Source organism: Leptodactylus fuscus, chromosome 1, assembly GCF_031893055.1.
Source record: "Leptodactylus fuscus isolate aLepFus1 chromosome 1, aLepFus1.hap2, whole genome shotgun sequence".
Taxonomy (NCBI): Eukaryota; Metazoa; Chordata; class Amphibia; order Anura; family Leptodactylidae; genus Leptodactylus; species Leptodactylus fuscus.
In genome coordinates, this window is record NC_134265.1 from 335,882,147 (window position 1) to 335,898,609 (window position 16,463).

The 16,463-nt window shown below is 41.5% G+C and overlaps 14 non-coding genes across 14 annotated transcripts; all 14 read right to left on the minus strand.

The window, feature by feature from the left end:
- Positions 1-1,797: 1,797 nt before the first annotated feature.
- TRNAT-UGU (transfer RNA threonine (anticodon UGU)) lies at positions 1,798-1,870 on the minus strand. Its single transcript has one exon. It is a non-coding gene; the product is annotated as a tRNA-Thr (tRNA).
- A 606-nt stretch (positions 1,871-2,476) lies between these two features.
- TRNAT-UGU (transfer RNA threonine (anticodon UGU)) lies at positions 2,477-2,549 on the minus strand. The gene has a single exon. It is a non-coding gene; the product is annotated as a tRNA-Thr (tRNA).
- A 599-nt stretch (positions 2,550-3,148) lies between these two features.
- On the minus strand, positions 3,149-3,221 carry TRNAT-UGU (transfer RNA threonine (anticodon UGU)). The gene has a single exon. It is a non-coding gene; the product is annotated as a tRNA-Thr (tRNA).
- A 1,959-nt stretch (positions 3,222-5,180) lies between these two features.
- TRNAT-UGU (transfer RNA threonine (anticodon UGU)) lies at positions 5,181-5,253 on the minus strand. The gene has a single exon. It is a non-coding gene; the product is annotated as a tRNA-Thr (tRNA).
- A 1,111-nt stretch (positions 5,254-6,364) lies between these two features.
- TRNAT-UGU (transfer RNA threonine (anticodon UGU)) lies at positions 6,365-6,437 on the minus strand. Its single transcript has one exon. It is a non-coding gene; the product is annotated as a tRNA-Thr (tRNA).
- Positions 6,438-8,927: 2,490 nt separating this feature from the next.
- On the minus strand, positions 8,928-9,000 carry TRNAT-UGU (transfer RNA threonine (anticodon UGU)). Its single transcript has one exon. It is a non-coding gene; the product is annotated as a tRNA-Thr (tRNA).
- A 603-nt stretch (positions 9,001-9,603) lies between these two features.
- On the minus strand, positions 9,604-9,676 carry TRNAT-UGU (transfer RNA threonine (anticodon UGU)). Its single transcript has one exon. It is a non-coding gene; the product is annotated as a tRNA-Thr (tRNA).
- Positions 9,677-10,956: 1,280 nt separating this feature from the next.
- Positions 10,957-11,029, minus strand: TRNAT-UGU (transfer RNA threonine (anticodon UGU)). Its single transcript has one exon. It is a non-coding gene; the product is annotated as a tRNA-Thr (tRNA).
- Positions 11,030-12,296: 1,267 nt separating this feature from the next.
- TRNAT-UGU (transfer RNA threonine (anticodon UGU)) lies at positions 12,297-12,369 on the minus strand. The gene has a single exon. It is a non-coding gene; the product is annotated as a tRNA-Thr (tRNA).
- A 603-nt stretch (positions 12,370-12,972) lies between these two features.
- TRNAT-UGU (transfer RNA threonine (anticodon UGU)) lies at positions 12,973-13,045 on the minus strand. Its single transcript has one exon. It is a non-coding gene; the product is annotated as a tRNA-Thr (tRNA).
- Positions 13,046-13,643: 598 nt separating this feature from the next.
- Positions 13,644-13,716, minus strand: TRNAT-UGU (transfer RNA threonine (anticodon UGU)). The gene has a single exon. It is a non-coding gene; the product is annotated as a tRNA-Thr (tRNA).
- A 582-nt stretch (positions 13,717-14,298) lies between these two features.
- Positions 14,299-14,371, minus strand: TRNAT-UGU (transfer RNA threonine (anticodon UGU)). Its single transcript has one exon. It is a non-coding gene; the product is annotated as a tRNA-Thr (tRNA).
- Positions 14,372-14,978: 607 nt separating this feature from the next.
- TRNAT-UGU (transfer RNA threonine (anticodon UGU)) lies at positions 14,979-15,051 on the minus strand. The gene has a single exon. It is a non-coding gene; the product is annotated as a tRNA-Thr (tRNA).
- A 615-nt stretch (positions 15,052-15,666) lies between these two features.
- Positions 15,667-15,739, minus strand: TRNAT-UGU (transfer RNA threonine (anticodon UGU)). Its single transcript has one exon. It is a non-coding gene; the product is annotated as a tRNA-Thr (tRNA).
- Between the last annotated feature and the right edge of the window lie 724 nt (positions 15,740-16,463).

Below are 16,463 nucleotides of genomic sequence, written 5' to 3' on the forward strand. Positions count from 1 at the left end.
CCTCTAGCTACCCTTTTTGGTGCTGCACCTGCCTCAACATCCACACTACTTTCCCAGCTTGACATCCGCCTTGTCCAGGTGGGGTCGGTGTCCTCTTCGTCCACCACCTCCTCTTCCAACTAACTCCTGTCTCGCCTCCTCCTCCTGCACAATGCGCATATCAACTGGCTGCCCTGACAGCAACTGCGTCTCATCGTCGTCGATGAGGGTGGGTTGCTGGTCATCCGCCACCAAATCGACCGGAGATGGAGGAGACTCTAGTGTTTGAGCATCTGGACACAGATACTCGTCTGTTAGGTCCGTGGAATCGCGAAATGGAGGGGCAGGTTGCGGTACAGTCAAAGGAAGGGAGAACAGCTCTGGGGAGCAGGGACAGTTGGGGTTATTGTTCTGGGAAGATTGGGAATTTTGGGTGGAAGGAGGACAAGACTGTTGGGTAAGAGGAGGTAGAGGCTGACTGGCTGGTGGACAATGTGCTTTAAGCGTTATCCGACAGCCATTGCAAGACCTGTTCCTGGTTCTCGGGCCTACTAAGGTTAATGTTGAACTTTTGTGCAAAGTGCAGAACTTAGGGCTCGCCTGATGTTAAGGGACACACGCTGGTACAAGGCTCAACTCACCCTAAGTGCCAAAAACACTGCTGGTGCAAGGCTCTACTCATGCCAAGGGCCTCAATCTCTGCTGGTAGCTCAGCTTAAGGTCCTGTAACTTTGTTTGGAAGGGCTCATGTTAAGGGCTAGAAAAGTGAATTTTGGAAGGTCTTACCACATCACACACACACACACACACACACACACTCAAAATGACAGTTAAGGGTGAGGGCTTTTGGATTTCCCATTGTCTATTCCATCCGTGGTTGTCATGGGGAACGTGATTTAAAGGGGTGGTTGTTACTGTTTGTTGAGCTTAAATTGGGGTTTGTGTTCATCCATTTGGGGAGTAAAGAAGGTTTCCAGGTATTTTCCCACTTTGATAGAGGTTTTTTGGAATGTGGAAAGTGTGTAGTTGTTAGGCTGTGATGTTGGGGTAATAGAGGGTCTTTGGTGTGTTAGATGCCCCCAGACATGCTTCCCCTGCTGTCCCAGTGTCATTCCAGAGGTGTTGGCATCATTTCCTGGGGTGTCATAGTGGACTTGGTGACCCTCCAGACACGGATTTGGGTTTCCCCCTTAACGAGTATATGTTCCCCATAGACTATAATGGGGTTCGAAACCCGTTCGAACAGTGAGCGGCTGTTCGATTCGAATTTCGAACCTCGAACATTTTAGTGTTCGCTCATCTCTAAAGTCTATCAAGGGATTGGGTGAGGTTTAAGAAAAAAAAAAATGTCACAAAGTCTATCAGAAGTGAAATTTGAACCTACGCCTCCAGGGGAGAATGCTACCTGAACCGAGGACCTTAGACCGCTCGGCAATCCCAACAAACTAGTACGTGGAAATTTTACTGAAACAGACCGAAAAGTTCATAAGCATTATTATTATTATTTATTTTCCCTACTTATGTAGTATCATCGTATACCACAGTGCTTTACAGACATTGTCAATCACTGTGCCATATAGGGCTCTCAATCCACGTTCCCTACCAGTATGTCTTTAGTCATGGAAAGAGTCCACGTTTTGGTGTCAGGTAGAAAGAGCACAAGAGGTTTCTGCCGCACTTCAGCATCGTAGTTGATGATGTGGAATTCAACCGGATGGAAAGAAGACATTTTGGAATACACTCTCTCCTTGCCTAATTCGAGCAAGCACTTGGATAGATAATAAAGAAGATGGTCAACTTGGTTTACCCTAAAGAGATAGGCTCCAGTGAGATTTGAACTCACGACCGCTGGTTTACAAGACCAGTGCTCTAACCCCTGAGCTATGAAGCCAGCCTCATGGATAAGACTACAATCTTCTCTCTCCGCTATACCTACGTCATTTGTTTATTTATTGAATTTTTAAGAACTATGGAAGTCTATCAATTAAGGGATTGGGTGAGGTTTAAGAAAAGAAAAAAATCCCACAAAGTCTGTAAGAAGTGGGATTCTAACCCACGCCTCCAGAGGAAACTGCGACCTGAACTCAGCACCTTAGACCGCTCGGCAATCCCAGCAAACTCGTACGTGGAAATTTTACTAAAACAGACTGACAATTTCATCATTATAATCATTATTATTATTATTTATTTTCCCTACTTATGTAGCACCATCGTATACCACAGCGCTTTACAGACATTGTCAATCACTGTGCCATATAGGGCTCTCAATCCACGTTCCCTACCAGTAAGTCTTTAGTCATGGAAAGAGTCCAAGTTTTGGTGTCAGGTAGAACGAGCACAAGAAGTTTCTGCCGCACTTCAGCATCGTAGTTGATGATGTGGAATTCAACCGGATGGAAAGAAGACAATTTGGAAGACACGCTCTCCTTGCCTGATTCGAGCAAGCACTTGGATAGATAATAAAGAAAATGGTCAACTTGGTTTACCCTAAAGAGATAGACTCCAGTGAGATTTGAACTCACGACCCCCCGTTTACAAGACCAGTGCTCTAACCCCTGAGCTATGAAGCCAGCCTCATGGATAAGACTACAATCTGCTCTCTCGGCTATACCTATGTCATTTGTTTATTTATTTAATTTTTAAGAACTATGGAAGTCTATCAATTAAGGAATTGGGTGAGGTTTAAGAAAAAAAAAAATCTCACAAAGTCTATCAGAAGTGGGATTTGAACCTACGACTCCAGGGGAGAATGCTCCCTGAACCAAAGACCTTAGACCACTCGGCAATCCCAACAAACTAGTATGTGGAAATGTTACTAAAACAGACCGAAAAGTTCATAATCATTATTATTATTATTTATTTTCCCTACTTATGTAGTATTATCGTATACCACAGCGCTTTACAGACATTGTCAATCACTGTGCCATATAGGGCTCTCAATCCACGTTCCCTACCAGTAAGTCTTCAGTCATGGAAAGAGTCCAAGTTTTGGTGTCAGGTAGAAAGAGCACAAGAGGTTTCTGCCGCACTTCAGCATCGTAGTTGATGATGTGGAATACAAACGGTTGGAAGAAAGACATTGTGGAAGACACTCTCTCCTTGCCTGATTCGAGGAAGCACTTGGATAGATAATAAAGAAGATGGTCAATTTGGTTTACCCTAAAGAGATAGGCTCCAGTGAGATTTGAACTCACGACCGCTGGTTTACAAGACCAGTGCTCTAACCCCTGAGCTATGAAGCCAGCCTCATGGATAAGACTACAATCTTCTCTCTCCGCTATACCTACGTCATTTGTTTATTTATTTAATTTTTAAGAACTATGGAAGTCTATCAATTAAGGGATTGGGTGAGGTTTAAGAAAAGAAAAAAATCCCACAAAGTCTATCAGAAGTGGAATTTGAACCAACACCTCCAGGAGAGAAGGCTACCTGAACTCAGCAACTTAGATCGCCCGGCAATCCCAACAAACTGGTACGTGGAAATTTTACTAAAACAGACCGAAAAGTTCATCATTATAATCATCATTATTATTATTATTATTATTTATTCTCCCTACTTAGGTAGCACCATCGTATACCACAGTGCTTTACAGACATTGTCAATCACTGTGCCATATAGGGCTCTCAATCCACGTTCCCTACCAGTAAGTCTTTAGTCATGGAAAGAGTCCAAGTTTTGGTGTCAGGTAGAACGAGCACAAGAAGTTTCTGCCGCACTTCAGCATCGTAGTTGATGATGTGGAATTCAACCAGATGGAAAGAAGACATTTTGGAAGACACTCTCTCCTTGTCTGATTCGAGCAAGCACTTGGATAGATAATAAAGAAGATGGTCAACTTGGTTTACCCTAAAGAGATAGGCTCAAGTGAGCTTTGAACTCACGACCCTTCGTTTACAAGACCAGTGCTTTAACCCCTGAGCTATGAAGCCAGCCTCATGGATAACACTACAATCTTCTCTCTCTGCTATACCTACGTCATTTGTTTATTTATTTAATTTTTAAGAACTATGGAAGTCTATCAATTAAGGGATTGGGTGAGGTTTAAGAAAAAAAAAAATCTCGCAAAGTCTATCAGAAGTGGGATTTGAACCTACGCCTCCAGGGGAGAATGCTACCTGAAACGAGGACCTTACACCGCTCGGCAATCCCAACAAACTGATACGTGGAAATTTTACTAAAACAGACCGAAAAGTTCATAAGCATTATTATTATTATTTATTTTCCCTACTTAGGTAGCACCATCGTATACCACAGTGCTTTACAGACATTGTCAATCACTGTGCCATATAGGGCTCTCAATCCACGTTCCCTACCAGTAAGTCTTTAGTCATGGAAAGAGTCCAAGTTTTGGTGTCAGGTAGAACGAGCACAAGAAGTTTCTGCCGCACTTCAGCATCGTAGTTGATGATGTGGAATTCAACCAGATGGAAAGAAGACATTTTGGAAGACACTCTCTCCTTGTCTGATTCGAGCAAGCACTTGGATAGATAATAAAGAAGATGGTCAACTTGGTTTACCCTAAAGAGATAGGCTCAAGTGAGCTTTGAACTCACGACCCTTCGTTTACAAGACCAGTGCTTTAACCCCTGAGCTATGAAGCCAGCCTCATGGATAACACTACAATCTTCTCTCTCTGCTATACCTACGTCATTTGTTTATTTATTTAATTTTTAAGAACTATGGAAGTCTATCAATTAAGGGATTGGGTGAGGTTTAAGAAAAAAAAAAATCTCGCAAAGTCTATCAGAAGTGGGATTTGAACCTACGCCTCCAGGGGAGAATGCTACCTGAAACGAGGACCTTACACCGCTCGGCAATCCCAACAAACTGATACGTGGAAATTTTACTAAAACAGACCGAAAAGTTCATAAGCATTATTATTATTATTTATTTTCCCTACTTATGTAGTATCATCGTATACCACAGCGCTTTACAGACATTGTCAATCACTGTGCCATATAGGGCTCTCAATCCACGTTCCCTACCAGTAAGTCTTTAGTCATGGAAAGAGTCCACGTTTTGGTGTCAGGTAGAACGAGCACAAGAGGTTTCTGCCGCACCTCAGCATCGTAGTTGATGATGTGGAATTCAAACGGATGGAAAGAAGACATTTTGGAATACACTCTCTCCTTGCCTGATTCGAGCAAGCACTTGGATAGATAATAAAGAAGATGGTCAACTTGTTTTACCCTAAAGAGATAGGCTCCAGTGAGATTTGAACTCACGACCCCTGGTTTACAAGACCAATGCTCTAACCCCTGAGTTATGAAACCAGCCTCATGGATAAGACTACAATCTTCTCTCTCTGCTATACCTACGTCATTTGTTTATTTATTTATTTATTAAGAACTATGGGAGTCTATCAATTAAGGGATTGGGTGAGGTTTAAGAAAAGAAAAAAATCCCACAAAGATTGTCAGAAGTGGGATTCTAACCCATGCCTCCAGAGGAAACTGCGACCTGAACTGAGCACCTTAGACCGCTCGGCAATCCCAGCAAACTTGTACGTGGAAATTTTACTAAAACAGTCCGAAAAGTTCATCATTATAATCATTATTATTATTATTTATTTTCTCTACTCATGTAGCCCCATCGTATACCACAGTGCTTTACAGACATTGTCAATCACTGTGCCATATAGGGCTCTCAATCCACGTTCCCTATCAGTAAGTCTTTAGTCATGGAAAGAGTCCAAGTTTTGGTGTCAGGTAGAAAGAGCACAAGAGGTTTCTGCCGCACTTCAGCATCGTAGTTGATCTTGTGGAATTAAAACGGATCGAGATAAGACATTTTGGAAGACACTCTCTCCTGGTCTGGTTCGGGCAAGCACTTGGATAGATAATAAACAAGATGGTCAAGTTAGTTTACCCTAAAGAGACAGGCTCCAGTGCGATTTGAACTCACAACCCCTGGTTTACAAGACCAGTGTTCTAACCCCAGAGCTATGAAGCCAGCCTCATGGATAAGACTACAATCTTCTCTCTCCGCTATACCTACGTCATTTGTTTATTTATTTAATTTTTAAGAACTATGGAAGTCTATCAATTAAGGGATTGGGTGAGGTTTAAGAAAAAAAAAATCCCACAAAGTTTATCAGAAATGGGATTCGAACCTACACCTCCAGGGAAGAATGCTTCCTAAAGTAAGCACCTTAGACCGCTTGGCAATCCCGACAATCTCCTACCTGGAAATTTTGCTACAACAGACTGACAAGTTCATCATCATAATCATTATTATTATTATTTATTTTCCCTACTCATGTAACACCTTCGTATTCCACAGCGCTTTACAGACATTGTCAATCACTGTGCCATATAGTTGATGATGTGGAATTCTTGGATAGATAATAAAGAAGATGGTCAACTTGGTTTACCCTAAAGAGATAGGCTCTAGTGAAATTTGAACTCACGACCACTGGTTTACAAGACCAATGCTCTAACCCCTGAGCTATGAAGCCAGCCTCATTGAAAAGACTACAAGTCTATCAATTAACCCCTTCCCGACATGCGCCGTAATAGTACGGCGCGTGTCGGGTCTGTAACTATGGCGACCGCCCGGGAGCCGGGCGGCCATCATAGCCGCCAGGTGTCTACTGCTTTAAGCAGTAGACAACCGGCTCTAATGCCTCCGATCGGTCCCCGGACCGATCGGAGGCATTAACCCCTCCGGCGCTGCTGTCAAAGGCGCCGGAGGCGCCATTTTCCCAGCGGCGCATGGGCGCCGCCATTTTGGCAGGGATCGTCAGCTCCTGGAGCATGCTCCAGGGCCGACGTCATGTTGCCATGACAGCCGGGAGCCTTGTTAAAGGCTCCCAGCCGGTCTGCAAATTCTCTCTTTTGCAGGCTGGTGTATGCAGCCTGCAAAAGAGATGATGATTTATTGCAATGCATTAGCATTGTAATGCATTGCATCAGTGATCAGACCCCCTGGGGTTCAACACCCCTAGGGGGTCTAATAAATGCAAAAAAAAAATAAAAAAAAAAAAGTAAAAAAAAATATAAAAAAATATAAGAAGTATTAAAAGTTCCAATCACCCCCCTTTCCCTAGAACAAATATAAAAGTAGTTAAAAACTTTGAAACATATACATGTTAGGTATCCCCGTGTCCGAAATCGCCCGCTCTACAAATCTATAAAAATATTTTTCCTGTTCGGTAAACGCCGTAACAGGAAAAATAGTCAAAAGTGCCAAACCGCCGTTTTTTCACTGTTTTGATTCTGATAAAAATTTAAATAAAAACTGATCAAAGCAATAACATTTCCCGAAAATGTTAGAACTAAAAAGTACACCCGGCCCCGCAAAAAAAGACGCCCTATGCATCCCCGTACACCTATGTATAAAAAAGTTACGGCCGTCGGAACATGGCGACTTTTAAAAAAAAAATTTTTTAACACCGTTTTGGAATTTTTTTTAGGGGTCAAAATGTAAATAAAACCATATAAATTTGGTATCCCTGGAACCGTACCGAAACACAGAATATAGGGGACATGTCATTTTGGCTGCACAGTGAACGCCGTAAAACCAAAGCCCGTAAGAAAGTCACAGAAATGCATTTTTTCTTCAAATCCACCCCATTCTGAATTTTTTCCTGCTTCCCAGTACATTATATAGAATAATTAATGGTAGCATCATGAAGAAAAATTTGTCCCACAAAAATTAAGACCTCATATGGCTCTGGGAGCGGAGAAATAAAAAAGTTATGGGGTTTAGAAGGAGGGGAGTCAAAAACGAAAATCAAAAAATGCCATCGGCGGGAAGGGGTTAAGGGATTGGGTGAGGTTTAAGAAAAGAAAAAAATCCCACAAAGTCTGTTAGAAGTGGAATTCGAACCCACACCTCCAGAGGAGAATGCGAACTGAACTCAGCACCTTAAACCACTCGGCAATCACGACAAACTTGTACATGGAAATTTTACTAAAACAGACCGACAAGTTCATCATCATAATCATTATTATTTATTTTCCCTACTCATGTAGCACCATCGTATACCACAGCGCTTTACAGACATTGTCAATCACTGTGCCATATAGGGCTCTCAATCCACGTTCCCTACCAGTATGTCTTTAGTCATGGAAAGAGTCCAATTTTTGGTGTCAGGTAGAATGAGCACGAGAGGTTTCTGCTGCAATTCAGCATCGTAGTTGATGATGTGGAATTCAAACGGATGGAAAGAAGACATTTTGGAAGACACTCTCTCCTTGCCTGATTCGAGAAAGCACTTGGATAGATAATAAAGAAGATGGTCAACTTGGTTTACTCTAAAGAGATAGGCTCCAGTGACATTTGAACTTACGACCCCTGGTTTACAAGACCAGTGCTCTAACCCCCGAGCTATGAAGCCAGTCTCATGGATAAGACTTCAATCTTCTCTCTCCGCTATACCTACGTCATTTGTTTAGTTATTTAATATTTAAGAACTATGGAAGTCTATCAATTAAGGCATTGGGTGAGGTTTAAGAAAAGAAAAAAATCCCACAAAGTCTATCACAAGTGGGATTAGATGCTACGCCTCCAGGGTAGAATGCTACATGAACTCAGCACCTTAGACCGCTCGGCAACCCCAGCAAACTGGTACGTGGAAATTTTACTAAAACAGACCGACAATTTCATCATCATAATCATTATTATTATTATTTATTTTCCCTACTTATGTAGCACCATCGTATCCCACATCGCTTTACAGACATTGTCAATCACTGTGCCATATAGGGCTCTCAATCCACATTCCCTACCAGTATGTCTTTAGTCATGGAAAGAGTCCAAGTTTTGGTGTCAGGTAGAAAGAGCACAAGAGGTTTCTGCCGCACTTCAGCATCGTAGTTGATGATGTGGAATTCAACCGGATTGAAAGAAGACATTTTGGAAGACACTCTCTCCTTGCCTGATTCGAGCAAGCACTTGGATAGATAATAAAGAAGATGGTCAACTTGGTTTACCCTAAAGAGATAAGCTCCAGTAAGATTTGAACTCACGACCCCTGGTTTACAAGACCAGTGCTCTAACCCCTGAGCTATGAAGCCAGCCTCATGTATAAGACTACAATCTTCTCTCTCAGCTATACCTACGTCATTTGTTTATTTATTGAATTTTTAAGAACTATGGAAGTCTATCAATTAAGGGATTGGGTGAGGTTTAAGAAAAGAAAAAAATCCCACAAAGTCTATCAGAAGTGGGATTTGAACCTACACCTACAGGGGAAAATGCTACCTGAACCGAGGACCTTAGACCGCTCGGCAATCCCAACAAACTGGTACATGGAAATTTTACTAAAACAGACCGAAAAGTTCATAATCATTATTATTATTATTATTTATTTTCCCTACTTATGCAGCACCATCGTATACCACAGCGCTTTACAGACATTGTCAATCACTGTGCTATATAGGGCTCTCAATCCACTTTCCCTACCAGTATGTCTTTAGTCATGGAAAGAGTCCAAGTTTTGGTGTCAGGTAGAACGAGCACAAGAAGTTTCTGCCGCACTTCAGCATCGTAGTTGATGATGTGGAATTCAAACGGATGGAAAGAAGACATTATGGAAGACACTCTCTCCTTTCCTGATTCGACAATGCACTTGGATAGATAATAAAGAAGATGGTCAACTTGTTTTATCCTAAGGAGATAGGCTCCAGTGAGATTTGAACTCACGACCCCTGGTTTACAAGACCAGGGCTCTAACCCCTGAGCTATGAAGCCAGCCTCATGGATAAGACTACAATCTTCTCTCTCCGCTATACCTACGTCATTTGTTTGTTTATTGAATTTTTAAGAAGTATGGAAGTCTATCAATTAAGGGATTGGGTGCGGTTTAAGAAAAGAAAAAAATCCCACAAAGTCTATCAGAAGTGGGATTCGAACCCACGCCTCTAGGGGAGAATGCGAACTGAACTCAGCACCTTAAACCGCTCGGCAATCACAACAAACTTGTACGTGGAAATTTTACTAAAACAAACCGACAAGTTCATCATCATAATCATTATTATTTATTTTCCCTACTTATGTAGCACCATCGTATACCACAGCGCATTACAGACATTGTCAATCACTGTGCCATATAGGGCTCTCAATCCACGTTCCCTACCAGTATGTCTTTAGTCATGGAAAGAGTCTAAGTTTTGGTGTCAAGTAGAACGAGCACGAGAGGCTTCTGCCGCACTTCAGCATCGTAGTTGATGATGTGGAATTAAAACGGATGGAAAGAAGACATTTTGGAATACACTCTCTCCTTGCCTGATTCGAGCAAGTACTTGGATAGATAATAAAGAAGATGGTCAACTTGGTTTACCCTAAAGTGATAGGCTCCAGTGAAATTTGAACTCACGACCCCTGATTTACAAAGACCAGTGCTCTAACCCCTGAGCTATGAAGCCAACCTCATGGATAAGACTACAATCTTCTTTCTCTGCTATACCTATGTAATTTGTTCATCTATTTAATTTTTAAGAACTATGGAAGACTATCAATTAAGGGATTGGGTGAGGCTTAAGAAAAGAAAAAAATCCCACAAAGTCTGTCAGAAGTGGGATTCGAACCCACGCCTCCAGGGGAGAATGCAACCTGAACTCAGCACCTTAGACCGCTCGGCAATCCCGACAAACTCCTATGTGGTAATTTTATTAAAACAGACCAACAAGTTCATCATCATAATCATTATTATTATTATTTACTTTCCCTACTTATGTAGCACCATCGTATACCACAGCGCTTTACAGACATTGTCAATCACTGTGCCATATAGGGCTCTCAATCCACGTTCCCTACTAGTATGCCTTTTGTCATGGAAAGAGTCCAAGTCTTGGTGTCAGGTAGAACGAGCACAAGAGGTTTCTGCCGCACTTCAGCATCGTAGTTGATGATGTGGAGTTCAAACGGATGGAAAGAAGACATTTTGGAAGACACTCTCTCCTTGCCTGATTCGAGCAAGCACTTGGATAGGTAACAAAGAAGATGGTCAACTTGGTTTACCCTAAAGAGATAGGCTCCAGTAAGATTTGAACTCACGACCCCTGGTTTACAAGACCAGTGCTCTAACCCCTGAGCTATGAAGCCAGCCTCATGGATAAGGCTACAATCTTCTCTCTCTGCTATACCTACGTCATTTGTTTATTTAATTTTTAAGAACTATGGAAGTCTATCAATTAAGGGATTGGGTGAGGTTTAAGAAAAGAAAAAAATCCCACAAAGTCTATCAGAAGTGGGATTCGAATCCACACCTCCAGGTGAAACCACGACTTCAACTCTGCACTTTAGACCTCCCGGCAAACTCTAACGTGGAAATTTTACTAAAACAGACAGACAAGTTCATCATCATAATCATTATTATTATTATTTATTTTCCCTACTCATGTAACATCATCGTATACCACAGCGCTTTACAGACATTGTCAATCACTGTGCCATATACGGCTCTCAATCCACATTCCCTACCAGTAAGTCTTTAGTCATGGAAAGTGTCCAAGATTTGGTGTCAGGTACAAAGAGCACAAGAGGTTTCTGTCGAACTTCAGCATCATAGTTGATGATGTGGAATTCAACCGGATGGAAAGAAGACATTTTGGAAGACACTCTCTCCTTGCCAGATTCGAGCAAGCACTTGGATAGATAATAAAGAAGATGGTCATCTCGGTTTACCCTAAAGAGGTAGGCTTCAGTGAGATTTGAACTCACGACCCCTGGTTTAACAAGACCAGTGCTCTAACCCATGAGCTATGAAGCCAGCCTCATGGATAAGACTACAATCTTCTCTCTCCGCTATACCTACGTCATTTGTTTATTTATTTAATTTTTAAGAACTATGGAAGTCTATCAATTAAGGGATTGGGTGAGGTTTAAGAAAAGAAAAAAATCCCACAAAGTCTATCAGAAGTGGAATTTGAACCTACACCTCCAGGGGAGAAGGCTACCTAAACTCAGCACCTTAGATCGCCCGGCAATCCCAACAAACTGGTACGTGGAAATTTTACTAAAACAGACCGAAAAGTTCATAAGCATTATTATTATTATTTATTTTCCCTATTTATGTAGTATCATCGTATACCACAGCGCTTTACAGACATTGTCAATCACTGTGCCATATAGGGCTCTCAATCCACGTTCTCTACCAGTATGTCTTTAGTCATGGAAAGAGTCCAAGTTTTGGTGTCAGGTAGAAAGAGCACAAGAGGTTTCTGCCGCACTTCAGCATCGTAGTTGATGATGTGGAATTCAACCGGATGGAAAGAAGACATTTTGGAATACACTCTCTCCTTGCCTAATTCGAGCAAGCACTTGGATAGATAATAAAGAAGATGGTCAACTTGGTTTACCCTAAAGAGATAGGCTACAGTGAGATTTTAACTCACGACCCCTGGTTTACAAGACCAGTGCTCTAACCCCTGAGCTATGAAGCCAGCCTCATGGATAAGACTACAATCTTCTCTCTCTGCTATACCTATGTCATTTGTTTATTTATTTAATTTTGAAGAACTATGGAAGTCTATCAATTAAGGGATTGGGTGAGGTTTAAGAAAAGAAAAAAATCCCACAAAGTCTATCAGAAGTGGAATTTGAACCTACACCTCCAGGGGAGAATGTGACCTTAACTCAGCACCTTAGATCGCCCGGCATGCCCAACAAACTAGTACGTGGAAATTTTACTAAAACAGACCGACAAGTTCATCATCATAATCATTATTATTATTAATTTTCCCTACTTATGTAGCACCATCGTATACCACAGCACTTTACAGACATTGTCAATCACTGTGCCATATAGGGCTCTCAATCCACGTTCCCTACCAGTATGTCTTTAGTCATGGAAAGAGTCCACGTTTTGGTGTCAGGTAGAAAGAGCACAAGAGGTTTCTGCCGCACTTCAGCATCGTAGTTGATGATGTGGAATTCAACCAGATGGAAAGAAGACATTTTGGAAGACACTCTCTCCTTGCCTGATTCGAGCAAGCACTTGGATAGATAATAAAGAAGATGGTCAACTTGGTTTACCCTAAAGAGATAGGCTTCAGTGAGATTTGAACTCACAACCCCTGGTTTACAAGACCAGTGCTCTAACCCCTGAGCTATGAAGCCAGCCTCATGTATAAGACTACAATCTTCTCTCCGCTATACCTACGTCATTTGTTTATTTATTTAATTTTGAAGAACTATGGAAGTCTATCAATTAAGGGATTGGGTGAGGTTTAAGAAAAGAAAAAAATCTAACAAAGTCTATCAGAAGTGGGTTTTGAACCTACGCCTCCAGGGGAGAATGCTATCTGAACCGAGGACCTTAGACCGCTCGGCAATCCCAACAAACTGGTACGTGGAAATTTTACTAAAACAGACCGAAAAGTTCATAAGCATTATTATTATTATTTATTTTCCCTACTTATGTAGTATCATCGTATACCACAGCGCTTTACAGACATTGTCAATCACTGTGCGATATAGGGCTCTCAATCCACGTTCTCTACCAGTATGTCTTTAGTCAAGGAAAGAGTCCAAGTTTTGGTGTCAGGTAGAAAGAGCACAAGAGGTTTCTGTCACACTTCAGCATTGTAGTTGATGATGTGGAATTCAAACGGATGGAAAGAAGACATTTTGGAATACACTCTCTCCTTGCCTGATTCGAGCAAGCACTTGGATAGATAATAAATAAGATGGTCAACTTGGTTTACCCTAAAGAGATAGGCTACAGCGAGATTTGAACTCACGACCCCTGGTTTACAAAACCAGTGCTCTAACCCCTGAGCTATGAAGCCAGCCTCATGGATAAGACTACAATCTTCTCTCTCCGCTATACCTACGTCATTTGTTTATTTATTTAATTTTGAAGAACTATGAAAGTCAATCAATTAAGGGATTGGGTGAGGTTTAAGAAAAGAAAAAAATCTAACAAAGTCGATCAGAAGTGGGATTTGAACCTATGCCTCCAGGGGAGAATGCTACTTGAACTCAGCACCTTAGACTGCTCAGCAATACAGACAAACTGGTACGTGGAAATTTTACTAAAATAGACCGACAAGTTCATCATCATAATCATTATTATTATTATTTATTTTCCCTACTTATGTAGCACCATCGTATACCACAGCGCTTTACAGACATTGTCAATCACTGTGCGATATAGGGCTCTCAATCCACGTTCCCTACCAGTATGTCTTTAGTCATGGAAAAAGTATAAGTTTTGGTGTCAGGTAGAAAGAGCACAAGAGGTTTCTGCCGCACTTCAGCATCATAGTTGATGATGTGGAATACAAACGGTTGGAAAGAAGACATTATGGAAGACACTCTCTCCTTGCCTGATTCAAGGAAGCACTTGGATAGATAATAAAGAAGAAGGTAGGCTTCAGTGAGATTTGAACTTACGACCCCTGGTTTACAAGACCAGTGCTCTAACCCCTGAGCTATGAAGCTAGCCTCATGTAAAAGACTACAATCTTCTCTCTCCGCTATACCTACGTCATTTGTTTATTTATTGAATTTTGAAGAATTATGGAAGTCTATCAATTAAGGGATTGGGTGAGGTTTAAGAAATGAAAAAAATCCCACAAAGTCTATCAGAAGTGGGATTCGAACCTACACCTACAGGGGAAAATGCTACCTGAACCGAGGACCTTAGACCGCTCGGCAATCCCAACAAACTGGTACATGGAAATTTTACTAAAACAGACCGACAATTTCATCTTCATAATCATTATTATTATTTATTTATTTTCCCTACTCATGAAGCACCATCGTATACCATAGCGCTTTACAGACATTGTCAATCACTGTGCCATATAGGGCTCTCAATCCACATTCCCTACCAGTGAGTCTTTAGTCATGGAAAGAGTCCAAGTTTTGGTGTCAGGTAGAACGAGCACAAGAAGTTTCAGCCGCACTTCAGCATCATAGTTGATGATGTGGAATTCAAACGGATGGAAAGAAGACATTTTGGAAGACACTCTCTCCTTGCCTGATTCGAGCAAGCACTTGGATAGATAATAAAGAAGATGGTCATCTCGGTTTACCCTAAAGAGGTAGGCTTCGGTGAGATTTGAACTCACGACCCCTGGTTTACAAGTCCAGTGCTCTAACCCCTGAGCTATGAAGCCAGCCTCATGTATAAGACTACAATCTTCTCTCTCCGCTATACCTACGTCATTTGTGTATTTATTTAATTTTTAAGAACTATGGAAGTATATCAATTAAGGGATTGGGTGAGGTTTAAGAAAAGAAAAAAATTCCACAAAATCTATCAGAAGTGGGATTCGAATCCACACCTCCAGGTGAAACCACGACTTCAACTCTGCACTTTAGACCGCTCGGCAATCCCGGCAAACTCTAACGTGGAAATTTTACTAAAACAGACCGACAATTTCATCTTCATAATCATTATTATTATTATTATTATTATTTATTTTCCCTACTCATGTAACACCATCGTATACCACAGCGCTTTACAGACATTGTCAATCACTGTGCCATATAGGGCTCTCAATCCACGTTCCCTACCAGTATGTCTTTAATCATGGAAAGTGTCCAAGTTTTGGTGTCAGGTACAAAGAGCACAAGAGGTTTCTGTCACACTTCAGCATTGTAGTTGATGATGTGGAATTCAAACGGATGGAAAGAAGACATTTTGGAATACACTCTCTCCTTGCCTGATTCGAGCAAGCACTTGGATAGATAATAAACAAGATGGTCAACTTGGTTTACCCTAAAGAGATAGGCTCCAGTGAGATTTGAACTCACGACCCCTGGTTTACAAGACCAGTGCTCTAACCCCTGAGCTATGAAGCCACCCTTATTGATAAGACTGCAATCTTCTCTCTCCGCTATACCTACATCATTTGTTTATTAAATTTTTAAGAACTAAGGAAGTCGATCAATTAAGGGATTGGGTGAGGTTTAAGAAAAGAAAAAAATCCCACACAGTCTATCAGAAGTGGGATTCGAACCTACGCCTCCAGGGGAAAATGCTACCTGAATTCAGCGCCTTAGACCGCTCGGCAATCCCGACAATCTCCTACACAGAAATTTTGCTAAAACAGACTGACAAGTTCATCATCATAATCATTATTATTATTATTTTTTTCCCTACTCATGTAGCACCATCATATCCCACAGCGGATGGAACGAAGACATTTTGGAAGACACTCTCTCCTTGCCTGATTTGAGCAAGCACTTGGATAGATAACAAAGAAGATGGTCAACTCGGTTTACCCTAAATAGATAGGCTCCAGGGAGGTTTGAACTCATGACCCCTGGTTTACAAGACCAGTGCTCTAACCCCTGAGATATGAAGCCAGCCTCATGGATAACAATACAATTTTCTCTCTCCGCTACACCTACATCATTTGTTTATTCATTTAATTTTTAAGAACTATGGAAGTCTATCAATTAAGGGATTGGGTGAGGCTTAAGAAAAGAAAAAATCCCGCAAAGTCTGTCAGAAGTGGGATTCGAACCCACGCCTCCAGGGGAAAATGCAACCTGAACTCAGCACCTTAGACCGCTCAGCAAT